The sequence below is a fragment of the Uranotaenia lowii genome, chromosome 3, assembly GCF_029784155.1.
Source record: "Uranotaenia lowii strain MFRU-FL chromosome 3, ASM2978415v1, whole genome shotgun sequence".
In the NCBI taxonomy this organism is placed as follows: domain Eukaryota; kingdom Metazoa; phylum Arthropoda; class Insecta; order Diptera; family Culicidae; genus Uranotaenia; species Uranotaenia lowii.
This window is the reverse complement of record NC_073693.1, coordinates 20,250,021-20,258,987: the sequence shown is the minus strand read 5'-3', so window position 1 is coordinate 20,258,987 and position 8,967 is coordinate 20,250,021. Positions and strand designations below refer to the sequence as shown.

Here is an 8,967-nt window from a genome sequence, read left to right as displayed (position 1 = left end):
ATTGGAAAGCAGAATTTGAAAAGTAGAAAGTGAAAAGTAAAGAATAAAGTGTCAAGACTGTAAAAAGAAAAGAGAGAAGAATAAAAAGTACAAACAAAAATTCTATTTAAAGAATAAAAAAAGAAATGAGTAAGATTAAAGAGTATGAGGTTAATAGTAATCAGAAAAGGAAAGAATAAGAGGTCAAGAGAAAAAAAAACGTAGAAGAAAACAAATAGAGTGAAGAGCAATTTTAAAGACCGAAAAGTAAAAAAAAATGAATAGAGTATGCAGAAAAGTGAAGAGTAAAATAAACCAATTGATGAGGGAATGTAGTGCATAGTATTAATAGTAAGATAATGATGAACCATAGTCAAAAGTAAAGAGAAACGGGAAAACAGAGAAAGGTCTAAGATATAAAATTTCAAGAGGTAAACAGGTAAAAATAAATTGAAAAGTGAAAATTAAAAAAAAAAACAAAAAAAAAAACAAAAAACAATGTTAAAAGAAAATTGCAAAATGTGAGAAATAAATCTTGAAGAGTTAAGAGTTATTCATAAAGAGTAAAAAAACAGAAAAGCGTAGCGAGTAAAATGTGAAGTAGAAAGATTAAAAACAGTTAAAACAACAAGAAAGTGGAAAGAATGGATAGTAAATAAAAAGTGAAATATATTGTGACTAAAAAGTAAAGAGAAGAGAGTCAAAGTGAAACCTACAGAGAAATTAAAAGGGTAAAGAAAGAATTGAAAAAAAAAAAAAAAAAAAAAACCCTCCCCTCCCCCGTTTCTACGACCATGCCACTTATACATTTTCGAACATGTTGAATACTCTTTAAGAAACGCAGTTGCTCAGGAGTTATTTGAAAATTGCGTGGAATGTGTCTTAAGAATTTATATTGCCGCAATATCATTAGAATGTCATAATCAATACTCACAAATAGAAACATACATGGAAAATCACAACATGACAGCTTGAATTTCTATAAGAACTATGACAAATCAATAGAAAAATAATTTTTTGAAAGATTAGTTTTATAGGAACTATTAACTAATTGTTAAGTTCTATGTCTGATGAAAAATTAGTAACAGTTTCAAATTAAGCCAAAGTTTTGTATTTTAGTTGTACTTATTTGTCTTAAAGTTTGTTGAACAAAATTGAGTCGATACGAAATTGAAATTGAAGTCACCCAAAGAAATGATTTTCTACCCACTTTCCTCTGAGATTAAAACACGGAAAATTAACAGTCTTAACTTTGACATAATTTTATAATTTTTAAGAAATTTCCAATCCAATGGATAACACGAGTATTTGAATTTTTGAGTAATCATAGCTTTACTAATTCATAAATAATGGTCTGCCAGGGTTAAATTTTGAGTACGTCTCAGCGATGGCTTCCGAACCAAGGCAATTGCCTACCGATTTGGTAATTATGTTGATTGCCATTTCCAAATGTTGCATTTGATCCACAATTGTTGAGGTTTTTTTGACCGCTCATAAAAAACATCATTTACGTTTTCTGTTTACGCATTCCACAATATTAATCGACCTTGAACAAACTTGAAAAAAAATCAAAGCCGATAAGATATTGTAAATATTTACTAATCAAAAACGTGAGGCTCTCGACGCCCGTTTGGAGAACGATGAAAACGACATTCTTGAACAAAAGGTCTTCTCTGTTCCAAAATTCAATTTCAACTTGAGGCTTCACGGGTAATTTGAATTTTTTTTTCAATATTCTAGTCCTAAACAATTTTAGTTGTTTATTTTTGGTGCTGGATCGTTTCCAAAATGTTTGATTGAATCCAGGCTTCAGTACCAAGTGTTTCATTGATGATTGTTTTCAGCTATTTTGTGTTTGTTTTGACTTTTCACTTTTCTATAACATTCTTTTGACACGATGATTTACAGGCTGACTGGTTATGAAATTTTTTAGTATTTGATTTATCTACTTGGCTTCCTGATTGGTTGTTTTTTTTTTAAGATGATGAATTGCAAATGTGATTTTTAAAACACTTAACAGTAACAAAGCGTCCAAACTGATGAGTAAGCCAAAAACAAACAGCTACGTTGTGTAGAATTTTTACTCAACTCACCATAAAGTAAACAAATTTGAGCTATAAATTTGAAACTGAGGCGTTTGCGTATTGCGTTACCGGGCGTAAAAACCAACCGACGACATCACATAAGAAAAGAAAGAACCGAAACACTAAACCAATTTCCTCGGCAAGAATGCCATATTCCGATGATGGCGCTTTGAAGGGATTCTCATGTGATTGACCGCGCGAGGAAACAGAGAACCGGTAGATACGATACGGACGGTACGGTACGGGTTAAGCAAAGTTCGAACCTAGACTAGTGGCCTAGCTGAGCTAGAGCTGGAATTGAGCTGCTGGATTCTCCCTGGCAGCCGGCCGAAGGAGCAGAAGAAGAAGTGACTCTCAGCAGCTTGTTCTGCATTCTCGTCGTATGAGCATTTCAACATAAGCCGGTATTCGATGTGTCGAGGTATTATTCGAAATAGGGCGTGATTGATTTTCAATTTTTAGATCTGTATTCTAAACTCTGAATTCAGAAAATAGATCTCAAAGCCGAGGCTCCGTACTATTGTTTTCAGGATCGAAAGTCCATGTTTCAGTCCCTGAATTCAAAATTGAATTTTTTGAATTTTATAACTAAGAATAGAGAATTATAAGTTGACTTCCTTAACAAAAATTCTGAAATTCAAATAATTATTTTCTTTTCTTTCAAATTTTGTTATTTGTTTTATATATTTCTCTGACTAAAATCAACACTTCCTAGACAGGTGAAAATGTGATGTGAGTGCGATGTACCTGTTTGTTTTGTGCTGGCAAAAAAACCGGTTCCGAAAATAAAATAAATAAAAAAACGCACTACGCTGCCTTGAACTAGGCGTCTGGCTCGGTCGGAGGAAGGTCATCCAAAGAAGTGGTTCGAAAGAAATTTGGAGAAAAATACCATTACGGGGTTTGTTCACAAATAGTGTGATGCAAATGTGGCAGGTTTAGAAGTTGTTAGATGGTCATTTGGTCCGAATGCACTTTGAGAGAGTATGTCAAATTAGCATAAAAAACGCTAGTATCTGTTCTGGAAGAAAATATAATTTGTTAATGGAATTGCGTTATACATAAATCAATACTAAAAGTTTTAGTCAAAAACAACAGTCTAAAACAATGTAGGTATATAGGGGAAGTGTTCCTAAAGGCGCCTAGCGGGTTAAATGCGCCTACGGCCGTTTAAAGAAAAGGATGACAAGACAACATATCTAATCCTAATCAACGCATTTTGAGGGTGATACGCTTTAACATAAGGCAAGAACGAATTTTATGAATTTACCAACTCAAGCTAAATTAAAAATTCATACATGGTTTTGATACTTTTTGATGTAATATGTAATAACTTTGAAAAATTGCACGTAAAGAGGCTCAAAATATAATTAAAGGGTGGTTTTTGTTTCTTATTCAAATGATCTTAAAAAAATAACACAAATTTAAGCTTTTTTGAATGTTTCGTAATGATTGAATAGAAAATGGAAATAAGAGAGTGTTTTTGTATTTACCCATCATGTTTTTGTAAAATGCCTCTATCTTAAAATAACAGGTTAAATAAAATAAATATATGACTTTTTATTAAAACTTCAAATCCATACTCCAATTAACATCTTAAGAGAGAATTGCAGTTTTCTAAATAGATTCGATAAAGTTTTTCTTACTCATGAACTGCCTTCATAATATGACAACCTTCTTTTGTTTTGTTCCTTAAAATCATAAAAGACATAGATAGAACTATATCTTACTTACTTATAGAACTTATCATATATAGAAAGTTATCAGTTTTTTGCATTTTCAAATAAATTATACAAAAATATTACCAGAAAAACAGAAACTTTTCCTAACACATTAATAGGCGCATTTAGCTTGCACGGTTGAGGTTCGGCAATTTAAGCAACAATTATAATAAAATCGTTTTCTCGAAAACTGGAGGAAATTTCAACATAAAAATTACTCCAATGCATAGAAAGCGGATGTCTGCTCATGTGTATATAGTTTTTGTACATATATTCGATGTAATAGTTGATTAAATCAGATTTCTGCTTAATAGGCGCTTATAGTCTGCTTCTTCCCTAAGTGAAGATTTGAGTTTAAAACGAAGAAAACCTAAAAAAAATCAAAATAATGAATGTAGATTATGGTGGCAATGGGTATATGGGTAAAATTACATGATCGAGTTTTGAAAAACGCCAAAAGATATACATTTTGTAGATTGGCTCGAAAAACTTAACCAGTTGAAATTTAAGCCCAATCTGACTTGATTTGTTGGGGTTCCTCAAAGCGCCCAAAGTTTCAGGTTTTTGACTTTCGAAAATCACCAAAGCTGAGACTATAGGAAATCGGAAAAATCGAAATTTTAATTTAAATGCCAAATGGCTTAAAAATGCATGCAACATCGAGATCTGGTGTATCGAAAAATTTTTTTTGTCAAAAATTGACTTTCTAGGACCCGAAAACTGGGCATTCCAAAAAAATCTTTTTTGATATAACACTAGATCTCGATATTTCATACGTTTCTAAATCATTTGGTATCAAAATTGAAATTTCGATTTTCCGGATTTCCTTTTGGATCACCCCTCAGGGGATGTTAAGGGTTAAAAAAACTGAAACTTTGAGCGCTTTGAGACACCCTTAAATCAAGTGTGATTGACTTGAAAACTTTCACAGGTCAATTTTTTGGGCCAATCTACAACATGTGTATGTTCGGTTTGCGAAATTTGACATGACCCATTTTGCTGCCACCCTAATATAGATAGCAACAACAACAATTAATAAAAATGATAAAAAACAGAAGTGTCAAAAATGACTCGAAATGAAAGAAATGGTTATAATTTAAAAAATATTAATGGTGACAAAAATGACAAAAAGTATAAATTAAAATAATAATTGATGACAAAATTATCAAAATAATATCACCAAAAAATGACCTGGATGCCAAAGTTGATGGATATGTTTAGAATGACAAATATTATTTAATACCAAAAAATAAGGATGTGTCAAAAATTAAAACAAATATAAAAAATGACGACAACTACAATAATAACAGAAATGGCAAAAAAAATAGAACGTCAAATAGGACCAAATGACAAAATAGACAAAAATGATAAAAATTAAGAAAAATGACACAAACATCAAAACTGGCAAAAAAGCGATAAGTACAAAAACAGCCAAAAATTGATAAAAATGGCAAAAATTTCACAAATGACAAAAATGTCAAAAATGATAAAGCCTGTTGTGAGTTTTGTCATGACTTTAATTATTAAATTTTTGTATTTCCTTTTTTTTTAATTATGTGTTTTTTTTTTGTCATTTCGGTCCTGTTTCTCAATTGTTGTTATTTTGTCAATTTATTTTGACATTTATGATTTACCTCGTTCTTTTTCCATATCTGTTATTCCTGCTATGTTTTTCATTTTTGCCAATTTTATCATTTAGTGGTTACTCTTATTTCTATCTTTTTATATTTTTGTTATTTTCGTCATTTTTATCAAGGTTTTAGTTTTTATTGTTTTTGTAGTGTTGTTTTTTTTTTAATTTTTGTTATTTTCTATATGTCGTTTTGGGCCTATTATATTTTTTATTATTTCATTTCAGTCATTTTTTTCTTTTTTGTTATTGATGTCATAATTGTCTTTTTTGTATTATTTTACAACAATAATTTTTTAAATGTCGGTCCTTTCATCATTTTTTATGTTTGTCAATTTAGTTATTTTAATTTTTGGAAATTTGCTTCAATTTTTGTCATTTTTTTTAACTTTCTTTAAGTTTTTTTTTGTTATTGTAGTTTTTTCATTTGTTTGATTTCTGTTTTTAAAATAAATTTTTGAAGTTTATGTTATGTTTGAAATTTGTAACATTGCTATATGTTTTGTAATGGCTGATTTACTGCCATTTCTTTTTTATTTTTTCATTTCTGTCTTGTCTTAAGTATTTTGTAATTTTTCCGCATTTTAATTTTTATAACATCAATCAGTTGAAAAATTTGTATCATTTTTGTAATTGTTTTTTTCCTGTTTTTTTGTCGATTTTTATTATTTAATTCATCTTTGTCAGTTTTATTATCGTTGGAGTGACCGGATACTGATCCCCGGAAATGTTTTGATCGAGCTTGTGGGATGTTCGTACGATCATAGAGTTTTTTCTAAGCAAGTGGTTTTTTTTCTGGGCAACTGAAGGTGCCTATGTCTAAGCTTGCCAGATTGCCCGGATTTATCCGGGTTTGCCCGGATATATGATGCAAAATTTCGAGAAAGTCCGGTCCGGCCCGGTTGCCCGGATATCGTGAAAAAAGTCCGAATATTGCCCGGATTTTTTCACAATTTTTACAAAGAAACCAAAAAAAAAATCAAAGTTTTTGAGTAAGTTTCAGCAAAATCGATTAACGGTATGGAAATTTTCAACGATGGTTTCAAATAATTTCGCTGATTTACTTTTATAAACCTTTAAATATTTAAGTGTTCCAAAAACTTTTTGGAAGTCTGCAATTACATTCATAAAATATTAATTTCATTTTTTTGCATTTTTTCTTTGCTTTTATATATAATAACACCTAAATTTTGCCCAGTTTTTGGATTTGAAAAATTGAAATCCATGCCCGGATTTTGCCAGGTTTTTTTTGAAAAAATGCCCGGAATTGCTAGGCCCGGATGAGAGTGGAAAAAATTCTGGCAACCTTACCTATGGTGAGTTCGTGACTTTCATGGGTTGAAGACAAACTTCACCTAAAAAAACTAAACCAAGCTTGTGAAAAAGTTATCTCATACCATCGTTGAGATGTAACCACTTATAGATCTCGCAAGCTACGAAAGTGGTCCGTAAAAACAAAGACTTTCTGGTGTAAAACAGGGGTTGTGGTTCCAATTTTTTCACATTTAGTGAAAAGTGTTTGTTGGTCCAAATCCTTGGATGGCACTTGATGAAGAAATATAACTTCAAGTTGAAAATATGAACATTAAAATTGGTACACTATTTTGAATGTTTTTTTTTCTCTTTTTTTTCTTTTTTTTTCATAACACACTAGTGAATATCATGCTGTTGTGGGAAACTAATTTTTTGTCATTCGGTCGATCGCTATAGCAATCTCGGCATGCTGCGATCAATCAAACTATTTAAAAATTCCCGATGCCTTTTATGGTTTGAAGATAAGTATGCTTTTTAAATGGTGGAAAGATAAGATGTTTAAAATGTATAACTTAATTACATTCATATATTTAAATAAGCTTAACTTTATTCAAGGGAATAAGAGGGGGGTAGGACAGGGCATGAAATGAGCGGAAATCTAATATATAATGGATTGTGGGTTCAAGCCAGACGGAGTATCTCGGCAAATCTTGAGTAGGCTCCTTAGGTACCTTTTCATGACTTTTTATTTGTTTCGAACAGTTGGAAGGGAGTAAGATGAGTCAAACCTGTCCCAAGCCAGTGGTAACGTACCCCTTGGTAGTGCTGCAATTATTGTTGATGAGTTAAGCATAAACAATATTTGAATATGCAATCGAGACTTCCCGTACCGCCTCGGGTTGAAAGACCTATCAGCCACTGTTGGGCTTAATAACATACATACATAACTGACAAAGTAGTTTTATTATCGTTATTTTTTAATGGTTGTCTTCTTTGTCATATCTGCTATTTTTGATTATTGTTTTTAAATTTTTGTCCTTCCTGTCATTTTTGTCTTTTTGCTAGTTTATGCCATTACTTTTCATTTTTTTGTAATTTATGTCACATTTCTCTGTTCTGTTATTATTGGATTATTTTCCTTCCTGTTATAAATGTCGTTTTGGTCATGTTAACGCCTTTTTTGAAATTTTAATCGTTTTTGACAATTTTAATTTTTGTAAATTTTTCTTTTTAGTATTACGAGCGTTTCGTCATTTTTATTTTTTTTCCTATTTTTGCCATTTGTCATTTTAGTTTTTTTTCTTTCAATTCATCATATTTAGAATTTTTTAAATTTTTGTTCATTTGCACTGTTGTCGTGCATTATTTGCCTTTTTATCACTTCTGTGTTTTTGTTTTATAAATTTAGTCATTTTAATCATTTTTGATTTTTTTTGTTATTTTTGTCATATTTGTCATTTTCATCATAGCTGTTATATTTGTCATTTTTGTGTAATGGTTTTTTTCTTGAAATTTCTGTCAATTTCGTCGGTTTTGTCCTTTTTTATATTTTTTTTCATATTTTTCATTACTAAAATTTCTGTATTTTTTTACTTTTGACATTTTTGCGCCTATTATTTCTTTTTTCCCATTTTTTCCCATTCTGTAAAGTTTGTAATTTTCATTATTTTAGTTATTCTTAAGTCGATAACCCACTGAGGATGCTAGCAAGTAGCTAGTGAAATACTAGTATTTGGGTCTTTCAAATACTGTAGCTGAATTCAAAGGAATCTTCGACTACTTTGAAATAATAGTTTCATTCAGCTAAGAGGTTCTTCAAACCTTTGATTATTAGTTATTCTTGTTATTATTGCCATTTTTATGACAATTTTTTGTCTTTTCAGTAATATTAGAGATATGTAAAAACTGTCTATATCATAAATGAAAAAAAAAAAAAAAACAAAACATTTTCTTTCGTTATTGTAGTAAAACACATAGCTTGTTAGTGTAACATTTATTTCTCCACAGTTGCAAAGAATCCAGCATCGTTTATGTTTTCTGTTATTTCCCTTTTCCAAATCTCACTCTCTCTGTCACTTCGCATTCCTCCCTTCAAATGCTACAGTGTTTGTTATCTCTTTTTTAAAATCAACACCACAACGCAATATGGATAGTATTTTTTTTAAATGTATTTAAAGTAGTATCAAGGCAGTTCCAAATTGTCACTATATTTCTAGGCAAAAGACTTTTTCACTTGGGTTGGTTGTTACCACATACTTTAAGGGTAGTTGATAGAAGAGGAGTTGATTTATGTAGTTGC

At 30.6% G+C, this 8,967-nt stretch overlaps 1 protein-coding gene across 1 annotated transcript in view; it reads right to left on the bottom strand.

Moving 5' to 3' along the window:
• The window catches only part of LOC129754482 (27 kDa glycoprotein-like), a 26,062-nt gene extending 23,745 nt beyond the window's left edge, over positions 1 to 2,317 (bottom strand). Inside the window, exon 1 of the mRNA XM_055750585.1 lies at positions 2,073 to 2,317. The gene's annotated coding sequence lies outside the window, so the exon portion shown is untranslated. The remainder of the gene's footprint in view (positions 1 to 2,072) is intronic.
• Positions 2,318 to 8,967: the final 6,650 nt, after the last annotated feature.